This window comes from Rutilus rutilus (assembly GCF_951802725.1).
Source record: "Rutilus rutilus genome assembly, chromosome: 2".
In the NCBI taxonomy this organism is placed as follows: Eukaryota; Metazoa; Chordata; class Actinopteri; order Cypriniformes; family Leuciscidae; genus Rutilus; species Rutilus rutilus.
Window position 1 is genome coordinate 17,016,898 of NC_140210.1, and position 11,900 is coordinate 17,028,797.

Sequence of the window (11,900 nt, forward strand, 5' to 3'; positions counted from 1 at the left end):
CTATCCCCCTCTGACTCACATTTTCCTCAGTCAGCAACTCCAGACCCTTAAAGAGGGAGACAGAGACATAGTGCAGCAGCCTGCTGGAAAATAAACCAACACACACACACACACACACACACACACACACACAGAGTATGCCCAGAGGACGCTGCTATTAGCAGTGACATCACATCGCTTACCTAAAAAAAAAAACCACACAGGCTGCGACAAGGATACCAGATCCTGTATGAAGATGGTTACCAACACACTGACAAAGTAATGTCACTCAAGTCTGATGCTAAAGATGTGTGTGTCTGTGTGTAAAAAAAAAAAGAAAGACAGAGAAAGAAAGAGAGCAATGGAATAACAGAGCATGAGGAATAATTATATTGATATTGTCTCATCTGATATTTACAATTTATAAATGATCTAATATATATTCAAGTTTATGGAGCAGAAATATACAATACACATATAGCATATACAAACACAGAATAATACAATTATGTGTTAATTCTTGACTTGTACATTTCAAAGATATCAGGCCTGTGATCTAGTGTTTTAGGCCATATCCACCTTATTTTTCAAAGCGGTACTAAGCTATTTTCTGTGAATGTGCAAGATTTCCAATTTATTTGCCCCTATAGATTAATAACTTAAAGAATAACAAAGCGCAGAAGGGATGTCATGGTTAGGACATTTTCACACCAGTAAATAAACTTGCCACAACACTGCCACTGGAGGGGGAGCGGGAAGAGGTACTGAAGGGGTACGTGAAGGGTTCTCCACTTTCACTTTTGAATTCGTGATCATTCTGTGTATAGGGAGCGCCGGTACTGACTGCACATGTTATAAGATAAGACATTTGTCTCAAGATCTGATGCTCACCAAATCCTCCCCCATCGTCTTGTCAGTCATCTGATAAGTGAATTTTTGTCACGTCACATGATAAGTGAAATCTGACTTCTGCTGCACTGTGATGTGTACAGCCAAACAGAGGCGGCCTTTGCAATTCCGACTCCGAGGCCCGTTTCAAACAAACAGTTGGCACAAGTGCGGACAGAATTTCTTGCAGCTGCACCGTAGGTATGATTTTATCAACTGCAGGCGTGAGATATAAATATAGAAAATGAAACGATGGAAAAAATGTATTGAAACTAAAACTGCCAGTAGGTGGCGGCAAATAATTATCTTAACGAGCGAGTCATTCAATTCCTTCTGATTAGGACTCATTCAGTTGCACTGAGATGCACAATTGCTCTATTGTGGATTTGTTGAGAAGTAGAGCAAAATCAGACAAGGTTCTAAGTCTAAAATGAAAGTCACCTAACATTAACTTTATTTTTATTGAACTGTTGTATAAAATCAATAGGCTATCACATTTGCAATTGTGCTGATATTCAGGAAAACAGCACTCTATATCCTGTTATAAATAAAAACCAGAACTCATACAGGGACATTTTTGCCCCATATATCTTGATTTTTTTAGGGGGCGTTTTTAAAGACCCCATTAAATTCCGTGATGGCTGAGGGGCGGGGTTTTTTTTTTTCCGAGTGCAAGCAGATGGAGAACCCTTCTGTTGCTGAAACACTGTGTAACACCGGTAACACAGACTACTGTACCAAGCCTAAAGTGATGTAAACAGTACAACTATTTGCGCTACAAACCAGTGTGTTTATGATAATAAATTAAAACAATATGATAAGTACCAGTTTGCAATAATAACTAGAAGCGGATGACACCCGCAGCCTTACAAATTTAGTTTATAAATGGCCATAAACATTTTCTGTAGACATAAACATTTACTGTAATAAACTGAATGTTGTTGAGATTCGAAGGATTTAAACATAGGTTGCAGGCTTACAAATATGCCAGTCAAAACTGAATTGTAAGAAATTATTGAAAGCATTAGTTAAACAACATAAACAAATTAAATAATATAAAAAAAAAAGAAAAAAAAAGTTTGTTTATTATGGAGTTAATAGCTGTGTAATTTCCAGCTAAGTAATTAAAACAAGCCAATTAAACAAGGGATGCTCTGATATCATTTTTTCAGAACTGATACCGATCCGATACCAGCACAGTTTTTTAATCATTGTAGAATTTCTACACCTGATAATAATCCATAACTGATACTCACTCTTTTATGTTGATTTACTAAATACAGACTACTACATTATAAAGATAAACAACAAATTAATATATATATATACACTCACCTAAAGGATTATTAGGAACACCATACTAATACTGTGTTTGACCCCCTTTCGCCTTCAGAACTGCCTTAATTCTACGTGGCATTGATTCAACAAGGTGCTGAAAGCATTCTTTAGAAATGTTGGCCCATATTGATAGGATAGCATCTTGCAGTTGATGGAGATTTGTGGGATGCACATCCAGGGCACGAAGCTCCCGTTCCACCACATCCCAAAGATGCTCTATTGGGTTGAGATCTGGTGACTGTGGGGGCCATTTTAGTACAGTGAACTCATTGTCATGTTCAAGAAACCAATTTGAAATGATTCGAGCTTTGTGACATGGTGCATTATCCTGCTGGAAGTAGCCATCAGAGGATGGGTACATGGTGGTCATAAAGGGATGGACATGGTCAGAAACAATGCTCAGGTAGGCCGTGGCATTTAAACGATGCCCAATTGGCACTAAGGGGCCTAAAGTGTGCCAAGAAAACATCCCCCACACCATTACACCACCACCAGCAGCCTGCACAGTGGTAACAAGGCATGATGGATCCATGTTCTCATTCTGTTTACGCCAAATTCTGACTCTACCATCTGAATGTCTCAACAGAAATCGAGACCAGGCAACATTTTTCCAGTCTTCAACTGTCCAATTTTGGTGAGCTCGTGCAAATTGTAGCCTCTTTTTCCTATTTGTAGTGGAGATGAGTGGTACCCGGTGGGGTCTTCTGCTGTTGTAGCCCATCCGCCTCAAGGTTGTGCGTGTTGTGGCTTCACAAATGCTTTGCTGCATACCTCGGTTGTAACGAGTGGTTATTTCAGTCAAAGCTGCTCTTCTATCAGCTTGAATCAGTCGGCCCATTCTCCTCTGACCTCTAGCATCAACAAGGCATTTTCGCCCACAGGACTGCCGCATACTGGATGTTTTTCCCTTTTCACACCATTCTTTGTAAACCCTAGAAATGGTTGTGCGTGAAAATCCCAGTAACTGAGCAGATTGTGAAATACTCAGACCGGCCCCTCTGGCACCAACAACCATGCCACGCTCAAAATTGCTTAAATCACCTTTCTTTCCCATTCTGACATTCAGTTTGGAGTTCAGGAGATTGTCTTGACCAGGACCACACCCTTAAAGGCATTGAAGCAACTGCCATGTGATTGGTTGATTAGATAATTGCATTAATGAGAAATTGAACAGGTGTTCCTAATAATCCTTTAGGTGAGTGTATATATTCATAATCTATGACAAAGGTATATTATAAACTAGGTTAGTGGATAATTCAGCAGCAAAAGTTATTCTAGAAAAATCATGAGTGCACAATAATTTTATGAAATCTAAACATTTAGTGAAAAAACATTATTTAGTGGGGAACAAATAAAAGTGCACAAGCGTAGCACTAAACCTGGTACAATGTTACACATTGCTATTTGTATTGTTATAAAATACATTCATGAAAAACAAATTGTACAGAAGTAAATATATTTAAATTAAAAGGCTTTTCTTTTAAAAAAGAAACTTCTTTTAAATGTATAGCGTAGCTTAACATATGATAGATAGGACAGGACAAGAAAGGCTATGAATTTGTGCAAAAGTATTATAATATGAAAGGCTCCAATAAAGAGCGCCACAAATCTCTTATGCACATCCCGTGCGCTGCATGATACGCTTGAAGCAACAAGTCACAGCTCTTTGCATTGAAAAGTTCAAAGCACAAAGGGAAGAGATATTGATGTGTAGTGTATTATATCGATGCAGCAGTTTAGTAAGCCTTTTCTTTTAACAGTTTTATATTTCAATTACTGTGCGCGTGAAGAACAATAGTCTTTTCTACTCCAGTGTTGTGATCTAACAGACACCCGGTAGCAAGTGACATGATTTAGAAAAAGTAATAAACTCCAGCAAGATGAAGTACTTTAATGCAAAACCATAGACCTTTATCTACAAATAATGGGAACACTGAATGATCCTGGAGAGCGTTTTACCGTGCTGACCGTTGTAACCGAACGCGACACGCAGTTTGAATGCTGAATGGAGAATGACTGACAGCTGTATCGAAGGGAAGCGTTTATGTGAACTTTAATTTAAAGACTTAAATATTCATCTGTATATATCCCATTAAGCTATTGAATTGCTTCAGAAGACTTGGAATATAGTGCACAAAAACTTTACGGTGCTTTATAATGCGTTTATGCTTTTTGTGGGGCTTAACAATAACACAGAATAGTACGCACAATATCGGATTTGGATCGATCCTGTCTGACCGATACACGATTTGTAGATGGCCGGCAAAGAATGGCAGAATCAGAGCCGATACCAATACTAAATAAACCCCTTTTTATGAAAGAAAATGCAAAAGATTTTTCCCTGGCACATTTAAAAGAAAAATTAATTGTGGTGGGGCAAGTGAAAATATTGGCAGGGTACATTTTCATATTGCAATGTGTCTCATTAGAAAAACAGAAATTTGCAGACAGAGCAGTATGAAAATGAAAGCAGCTGCTGCATCATAGGGATAAATGTTCTGGGTTAAGCTTTATCTACAGCATCTGTGCCAACAGAAAAACATTTGCCCCTCAGTTTGCAAAATGGCCAAAAATCATACAGTAATGCACTTGCAATGGGAGTTGATAGAGCTTTGAAACTGGAACCGACTAATCTTTTTGTTTCAAAATCAGCAGGCATTATTTCTGAAAGTCTGGAAAAGACAGAAATCATGAATCTGTAAAAATCTGCCAGGATTTGGTAATAGTCAGCCCTGCTATAGTCAACTCAGTACAGTGAGACAGGTAGTGATTTGTAGCATTTATCCAGCACTAAACATATTTCACTTTTCACACATTATATTTTTTTAAATTTAAGAGATGAGATGAATGAAATATTAAGGTCTGCATCCAAATTGTAAAATGGGTCATACTGCCATGACAAACCTTGGGGGTTCTTCTGTCTTAGCTGTATATGACAATTTTAGGCCACATAATACCATAAAATGCTAGTTAATGAACGTAATGAGGTAGTCACCAAATACACTAAATATATCACTCTTAGCCTTCAATAATGTCTGACTACGACCAGTCTATGATAACAAGCACATTTACACCCCAACAAAATCCTGCCAGCAGTTAACCAAAATAAATCCCATGATGAGTGTTATAACAAACATTGCATCATACATACATTTTTGAGGAGCACAGGCTCTGGAAATAAGACTTTATGACCACAACAGCCTTCAGCAAAACATTCCAGAAGACTCTCAATCCCGAAGCAGAGACCTTATCCCAGCCAGAGCACACGGAAATCTGAATCCTTAACAAGTATACTATTTTCACTATAGCAGACTGAACTGAGCTGCTGTTGCACAACAAACAGACAAGGGGTGAAGGGATACAAGTCAAGTTTAGGAGATCAAGAAGAAGAGAAAGAGCCACTGAAAAAAGGTTTATTTACACTGAGAGTAACTGCATTATGCATACTGAATGTGTGCTCACAGTTTTTACAGAAACAATGGTTCAAAATGCCTGTCCCAACAGCACTCAGTATCCGCTACCCAGATCTAAAAGTTTGTATATTATTTTATAGGAAATAAACAAAGATTCTGCACTATTAATATGTCACTAATTAATATAAAAAAAATTAATTTGTGACACTGATCATGTAATTCCCTTTGTACAAAATGTCAAATTGTCTTTATGCAAAGATTATGCTATTCTGAACATTTTCATATCAAGTCCTAACCAACCAGTAACAGGCCAAATAAATGAGTTGATCATATAGGCTAAATCAGGATCACTTGCAAGGGACCACCTTCCTAAAATTCAATTGCAGCTAGCTATATATTTGTATGTCCTATTGTGAAAAATATGAGGTGTGACATAAAGACAAACAACATACTGTTTCCAAATTTAAACAACTGGCTTTAATGTTGTCATCATGGTACTAAAGCAAAAGAATATAAATATGAAAAATAAGTTTGAAAACCCCTTTTACGTTCACAAAATCTGATTCTATTAATTGAAAGTCTGTATAATCAACATTTTTAAGGTTCACATAAAAACATTGCCTTGACACACAAGAACAAACCTTCTTGAGTATTAAGCATGCATGTTTGAGCTGGGTTCATCAGTGTTTATTTGTGAATAAAACTCTAAATGAAAAACTTAAAGGGCCTATATTATGGATTTTTGAAAATGACCTTTCATGTAGTGTGTAACATAGCTCTAAGTGAATGAAAACATCCTGAAAAGTTTTAAATCTGAAAGTGCACCGTATATAAAGTTATTGTCTTTCAAAAAGTAAGAGTCGACTCTGAGTCAATTAAATGAATCGTTTTTCAAACGAGTCATGATCAGTTTCGTTGTGACGTCAAGACGAAACATTAGAATATTGCTCGCCCACTTATTGCGCGCACAGACACCAGGGAAAACTTGAACCTCAAACCAGCAGCTGATTCCTGTGGATACTGGACAGCATCATGTTAAGAAGACGACGCTGTGCTCTATAATGTGAAGGTAAAGCCCCTTTTTTTTTTTCACTGCCCGAGGACGAGCATGTGAAGAATCAGTGGTTAAAGTTAATCTTTACCACGATATCACAGCAGTATAATCCTAAACTTTATTATGTTCCCTTTATTTTACTGAAGACTGCTTCTCAAATCTCAGAGTTCAATGCAGGATTCACAAACCGCTTGCTCTTGAAAGATGGTGTTCAAAAAACTTAGTTTTGAGTTTTATATTGGTCTCCTGCTAACTGGCTAACTTAAGTCTTACTTAAATACTTCTCCTAATCGGTTGTGGGTCACGATTACCTATAACTGTGTCAATTAATGCAGATTGTCTGTCGTTCTCACTACTTTGAGGAAATATTTGTTTTACCAACGTTTATGTTACATCAGATCATTCACTCTAGAGCTCGGCTAATGTATACATTGTAAACATGCACTGTTATTGATACAGTTTCCATGTGTTCACCGCGATATATTAGAAAATACTCTCTAAATAAATTAGTACAATTAAAATAATCGGTTTGTTGATGGACATGCACTTGTTAATGCTGATGGTGAGGAATTACAGTTGCAACATCTCATATAATGTACCTCAAGGTTCGGATTGAATAACAGTTCTTCCAATGTTTCATCATCGGACTCGCGCTTGCATTGATATGGTAAAATCGACGTCATTGTTCGTTACTGTGTTTGGTTTACGGTGTAAGTCTTGATTACGTCATATTGAATGGACAAAAAAAATAGGAAAGAATATTAAAAATATTTTCTTTTGTGTTCCAAAGATGAAGGAAAGTTGTGGGTTTGGAACGACATGATGAGTAAATAATGACATAATCGTCCATTTTTTGACAAACCTTTTGATTAAAAAGATACAACGTTTTCACTGGTGGTCTTAGAATTTTGGACCACATCCATATCCTCATATTATATTGTATATTGTATATATATTACATTATAGATTTCAATATTGGATTGTTAATATTATTTATAAATGTATGCCCCAAGCTACAGTTAGCTTATAAACAGTGCAGTAATGAGAGGTAAGACAAACCCATGAAGCAATCGCAACCAACATCTATTGTGGATAACTGTAGAAGGCCCAGGGACGCAACTCAGTGGAAATGACCTCTTGTCGTTTACAAACACATTTGCAAGATCATAAACAAACAGAATACCCAGTAGCCACCAAAACCATTTCATCTGACAAACACTGCTTTCCAGAAATGTAGCAACAAGCTTTGAAGTAACAACAATTCCCAGACCTGCTCTCAATGTTACATTGGCTTTCTACATTTCAACCCAATTATACGACAGCTCGCAAAGGCCTTACTGTGGAAGATTTTATGCCGGTGACTGGTGTACTGTAGGCTACAGTATAATTGGCTATTGTACTTCTATAAGAGGACCGGAGAATGTGAAATGGTCTTCAGAGAACATGTCTGCTGTTGGAGCTGCCTGTGCCTGCCGCAGAACGGGCGTCATAAAACGGGACTAGAGTCTCGCCACTGCGACGCGCGCACCTACAGCAGCGAGTACGCACACACGGGCCTACGGGCGCGCTCACACTAATGATTATTTCAAATACACATGTTGGTGCTTTAACAAGCGCGTTTGCCACAGCCCAGTATGATAAGCTATGGATTCCCGCTGCTTTGACTTTTCCATTGGCCTGGCCTTGAACGGGGGGCTGGAGCCTGCCATGGACCTGAGAGGGGGAGAGGCGAGGCGAGGCGCGTAAAAATAACCGTGGCGAAACAAACGCCACAAATGGCACTTATTTAATAATATACACCCTAATGTTGAAGCGACATTAGTTGTAAAAGTAAAGGATCAAACGCGAAACACAAAGTGACCCGTTAAGTCAAGCGATATTCAGGAGGGCTGTGACCACACGCACGACCCCCGTTTACACCATTCCATCGCAACTAACACGAACATGATATAACAACATCAAAGACGCGTCAAAATTGTTACAATATATCAAGCCACAGCGTGTTTGTTACTGTAGCAACGATAATACCCGATACTGTTAGTCAGACTCAGAAGCCCACTGCCGAGGCGTCTATCCGCCTTCTGCTATCGCTGTTAGGGCGAAGCGCGTCCACAAATATTTCCAGCCTTTCAAACTTATTACCAACAAAAGTGGCAAACGGAAAGATTTAAATGTTCTCAAATCATAAATTCAGCTGCTCGTATGTCCAGGTTAAATATTTTGGCATAGCACATCACTCACCTCAGATGTCACCACCACCCTCTCCTGTTCTCCTCCTTTTTTCTGGTTTACCTCTCGTATATTCTTCTCCTCGTCTCCTCTAGCGATGTCCGATTCGCGAACGAGTCGATCGTTTGAGTCGGACCTTTTCAATGAATCAGTTGAACCGGTTCACAAAACCATTCTGAACGACTTGTTCACGGAACCGTGCGGTTCTCGAGTCAACAAATGATTCATTGAACTGAGAGCCTTGTAGAGTTGTGTATTTTTTACAGTCTATGGTTGAAAAACAATGAGCGAACATTTTATTAAAACATTAAAAACATTTTTTATACGAGTGATGACAATTAATATTACTGTTATTTAAATATAAATTTAATGTAGATTCAAAATTAGGCTACTTTATTTTTTTATTAACTAAAATATATCTGCAAAAACAAATCAATATAAGTGGGGCACTTGACTTACAACTTCCTTTAAAAGGGTATGTTTTGTTGTAACAAAGAATACGTTTACAAGCAAAAAGACAAAAAACTAAATACATGAAGGTAACATGAAATTCTGAAGTGAGCTAAAGTATATTTTATCTTGTCATTTTTAACACCATAGGATAGTAAAATAATACAATAAATTGTCGTAAAAAAAAAAAAAAAAAACTACATTAATGAATGCAAAATTATGCAAGAAAGAATAATACAAACTTTTATTACAAACTTTAAATAAAAAGGGCCTATTTTCAAAGAGCCAAAAAAAAAAAAAAAGGCTACTACAGATGTTTGGACATACATTCCTTTAACAAAATTAAAGGCAAAGCAAAACACATTGCAATCAACATAATTTCAAAATAAGTGGGTTCTTCAACGACATTACAAAATGAGCAATTGGATGAAATGGGATAATACGGTCATTACACTTCGCATGTTTATAGATTATACCTGAAGCGTAGCCCTATATAGGCTATGCCATTATTGCTCATTTATAGCACATAATACTGTACATGCCATGCTGGGATGTCAGGTAGGCCTACTAGGCAATGGCGTAACAGAACCAATGGATCGTTATCAACCAGTTCATTGAAAAACACAGCTTGAAAGAACCGATTCGCAGAACTGAGTCGGACTTCCCATCACCGCTCTCCTCCCTTCCAGATGTCGAGCTCCGTCTTCCAATCCGCGTCTCCCCGGAAGTCAGCAGACCAATCAGACAGCGGACCACAGGAAACACATTCCCGGAGAGAGAGCGTGACGGAAAGTTTGGAGAATGGGAGAGAGAACCTTACTCAATTTAAACAGGAGCAAATGAACCGCTGAAAACAAGAAACTGTCTGAAATAATAATTCAGTTCTGATAATAAACATCGTGTCACCCTGCACTTTAAAGTGCATTTAACTTGGAACACTTAAATCAGTGTTTATGTAGTGTAATCAAATCTAACGTATCATCATAGCCTATTTGTAAATTAAGCTGAAGCTGAAAGCTAAAATAAAGATCATATTACGTTAATAAGATCTTTGTTGAAATTAATTAATAGAGCTAGTTTGTAGTTGGTCTTACTAATTAATGAATGGATTTCAGCAAAGATCCTGTAACCCCCATTTGAATGAGTTTGCATCATATGAGCTTTCAAGCAGCTGTCCAGTGTCTAGACTGCTATATTAGCTATTCTGTTACATCATCTTCCTCGGGAAAAGAAGGCACAGGAGGAGAACGAGAAGCTTGTAGCTATGCATGTTCAACAAGATAGCCATTAACCATCTGTGCTCTTAAATGTCTTTGACTGTGTGTGTGGGAAAGGGGGAGGGTGCAGACTTTTGGTGTGATCTTTGACCCGACAGACTGTGGAAGGCAGTTCATTTGACACTCCAGGGTAAATTGAATTCCTGAGGCCTCCTCCTCTGTCTGAACTAGTGTATGTGTGCTTTTTTACACTCAGAATGATATATATATAAAAAACTTTAAACCAACATGGTTTTGTTGTAGTGAATAGGTAGGCAAAGGAATTTTTATTGATTCAACCCATCCAATGTAAGAGATTTATTTTTGAAGTGGTTGCATGAAGTTGCAGAAACAACAAAAGGCATATGTGTCCTGAAAGCACACGCTCAGACATGCTGTCCCAAGTGATCCAGAGGTCAAACTCCACTCCTTAAAGCAGCACCCGTGCTAAGAACAGAGAGAGCCGAGTTGTTTGCGTTCTAAAGAGCAGAGGTGTGAATCCAACATTTCAGAGTCAACCGCAAACCTCCTTGCATGCAGACTCGCTTTTATGCTCCAAGTCCCAAAGTACCATAGAAGTTTTTCATGACTTGTTCACAATATGAAACACAATAAAAAAGACTATTAGCATGTATTAGCTTAAATATACACAACCATTCAAAGGTTTACCGTCTATAAGATATATTTTTTTATGTTTTTGAAAGAAGTCTTTTTTTGCTCACCAAGGCTGCTTTAATTTGATCAAAAATACAGTGCAATATAGTAAAAATTATAACCTTTCTAGTTTAATATACTTTGAAGTGTAATTTTTTTCCTGTATATAGCAAAGCTGAACTTTCAGCAGTCAATTTAATTCAGTCCTTCTGAAATCAATATTCTGAGTTGGTTTTGTCAAACATTCGTGCTGCTTAACATTTGTATGGAAACAGTGAAACTTTTTTTTTCCAGGATTCTTGAAAGAATAGAAATTTCAAAAGAACAGCATTTGTATGGAATAGAAATCTTTTGTAACATTATAAATGTCTTTACTTTGAACCTTTCTTCACTTTTGATCAATTAAATGCATCATTGCTGAATAAAAGTAATGTCTTCCTGACACTAAATATTTAAACAGTATATGAGTACCATATACACTCGGCACAGCGCAAACCTCCAGAAGGATCTATCAGATCTTGTCATAGATCAAATGAAGATCCATGCTACTTTTCGGATTTTTTCCACAGACTACTACAAGTTAAGTTGTTAGAAGAGTTGGGAAAATACACGTAAGCAGACAAAAAAAAAAAACATTTT

General features: G+C 37.5%; 1 protein-coding gene across 9 annotated transcripts in view; it reads right to left on the minus strand.

Moving 5' to 3' along the window:
• apbb2b (amyloid beta (A4) precursor protein-binding, family B, member 2b) overlaps positions 1-9,043 on the minus strand; it is a 54,776-nt gene extending 45,733 nt beyond the window's left edge. For 6 of the 9 annotated variants that reach the window (XM_084402996.1, XM_084402995.1, XM_084402994.1 and 3 more), the window contains exon 1: positions 8,914-9,014. The gene's annotated coding sequence lies outside the window, so the exon portion shown is untranslated. Of the gene's footprint in view, positions 1-8,913 lie in introns of all 9 variants that reach the window. The other 3 variants (XM_084402993.1, XM_084402990.1, XM_084402997.1) reach the window with 2 other exon arrangements.
• Positions 9,044-11,900: the final 2,857 nt, after the last annotated feature.